The sequence below is a fragment of the Petaurus breviceps genome, unplaced genomic scaffold (assembly GCF_028583685.1).
Source record: "Petaurus breviceps papuanus isolate PSGF00001 unplaced genomic scaffold, PetGlider_PUasm1.0 229, whole genome shotgun sequence".
Taxonomy (NCBI): domain Eukaryota; kingdom Metazoa; phylum Chordata; class Mammalia; order Diprotodontia; family Petauridae; genus Petaurus; species Petaurus breviceps.
Window position 1 is genome coordinate 14,193,315 of NW_027185903.1, and position 2,672 is coordinate 14,195,986.

Sequence of the window (2,672 nt, forward strand, 5' to 3'; positions counted from 1 at the left end):
ATAATCCACACTGTCCATTTTGCTTCCTGTGACTCTCTCTACCATTTATTTAGTCACATACTCTTTTCCCTTCCATAGATCTGAAAAATAATGTCTTCCTTGTTCCTCTACTTTGCTTATGATGTCATGTTCTATGTCTATCACTCTCAATTTGAGGTTTTTATAGATATGTGTTGTGAGATGTTACTCTCTATTCATTTTCTGCCGTATTACTTTCTAGCTTCTCAGCAGTTTTTGGTCAAATGGATGAGTTTTTATCATAGTAGCTAGGGTTTGGGGGTCTATTGAACATTATGCCACTGTGTATGTTTGCTTCTATATGTTTTGTACCTTTATATTTTAAACAGTACCAAATAATTTTAAATAATTACTGCAAGACTCCTCCTTCCCCTTTGAAAGGTGTGAGTCCAGAAAAAAATTTGCCAAACATCATCTTGGAAGTACTTGCATGTTTTTACATATGTGTGTATGTATGTATTTGTCCAGTCCTGCCTAATTACTTCTCTACTGGGCTTCAGCCTTCAAACACTGTTTAGGACAATCTGAGCCATGATCTCCACATTCTTCCTTCATGATGGCTCCTCAGAGCTAAATCAAGCTATAGTCTTGAAAAGATATTCCCAAGAGGCCTGGCCCCTAGCTCCACAGCCCTAGAAGAGCTGGGCTGTCAGAGATGCTGAAGGGTCAACGAAGACTGAATACTTTTCTTTGCCCTCAGCTATTGATCCCATCCATCCCAGGTTGATGAGTCGGTCACTTGTCTTATTTGTGCTCCTCCTGAAGTGAGGAGGATGAGGGTGGATCCAAAGACCACATATTTTTACAAGCAAGAATTCACAGTCATGCCACAATATCAACATACTCCCAACCCCCCTCAATAATTGTGCAGGATTATTTTACCACACTAGTAACATATTTTATGTTTTTGAGCACAGTTGATGTTATTTTAGTTATAACTCAAAAATGTTTTCCCCACACAACTCTCTTTCTTTCCATGGGTTCATAGAGTTGAACTGAGGAAACATTATAGGTCATCTAATATAACTCTTTCCTTTTACAGATAAGGAAAATGAGACACAAAGAAGTGAGATGATGAGTTGCTCGTTTATTTATGGAATAGAAGAGGACCACAAAGCGGTCCTTCTAAATTGAATCGGGGGGGGGGGGGGGGGGGCAAGCATGCCTGGTTCTTCAGAAAGTTACCAGAAAAGACCAGGGAGTAATGCTTCAAACAATCACATTTTAATAAGGCACAAAAAGTACAGGGGCAAAAGGCATATGAATCACAGAGACAAATAGAGTAGGGGGTACAGAGGTAGATGGCAAGGGAATGGGGATGGAGTGGTAAAGGGAGGCAGGCAGAGGAAAAGAATGCAAATGGGTAGAGGCACTTACATAATCATGGATTGGAGTTGGGAGCATTTGAGCAGTGTGAACCCTTAGGAGATGGAAGAGTGTTCAGGGGTGGGGTCTCATTTTATATGGTTTTGTGGGGAATCATACTAACTCTTCTCCATGCCACCTTGGGGTTAGCTCATTAATATATCCACATCAGCTCAAAGTTATCAACACCATTTGGTGTTTTGCTGGTCTTCCTGCAATGTCTGGAGCTTGTCTGAAGTTTATACATCATAGGACCAAAAGGCCCTGATAGCAAGGTCTAGATGGCTTCTTCTGATTTAGCACACAGTCCCAGGACATGATTGTTAATTAATTTTTGATATAGTTTGCAAGTAAAGGTTGTGCTTTTTTGATCTCTGGGACAGTCTGTAAGTAACTTCTAGGTTCTCCCTTGCAATCTAACTTCCTTCTATTTTTACTTTATACTAACTATATAAACTTACTTGCTTACTAACTAGAAGGGAGCATCAGGGAGACCAGAACAAGATACAATTTTAACACAGGTGACTTTCCCATGGTCATATAGCTAATACAGTGGCTGAGTTGGGTTGATAGGAAGTACTAATTCCTCTATACCAAAAGAGCTATAGATTTTAGCTATGGCTTCATCTCCCCAGGATAATGCATTTAGTCTTGGAGGGGCTGTCCAAATGAATTTCATTGAGAGAAATCTAGAAGAGGGAATGGTGTCCTGCACCCAAGTATAAAAACATGCAAGCATCTGCAAAATGATGAACATGATAAATCGTCTAGGACTCTACTAAACTCAGACACATCTTATCCTCCCAGTGTCTCAAACTTCAACTTAACCCTAGACTACCTACTCAAACTCTGTCAATCTTTTGGCACCAACTTAATACTTTTGCTCTAGACACTTCCTCAGCCCCTTTGGTTAGCACTCCATCTCTGGTAAACTTATTTGTCCCTTCTCCAGTGCTTTGGATGACTTCATTCTTTCCAAATCAGGAAGCCCCAAATCAGAGCCATAGCGAGGGGGTGATCAGAGCTTTGCCTCTAGGCTGTTAACTTCTCCCAAGACCCCCCTTTCCCTACAGCTCCCAAGGAGTTGGGAGGTGGGACAGGGTCTTCAGACATGCTAAAGAAGCTATTTTATTTCTATCTTTGTATCTCCAAAGCCTACCAAACACAATGCCTGGCAAATATTCAGAGCTTAACAAATGCTTGTGAACTGAACTGAATAACAAACCTAATCTTGCCCTATTTAATAAAGGCTATGTGGACACATTAGTCATATTAGTCACAGATGTCAG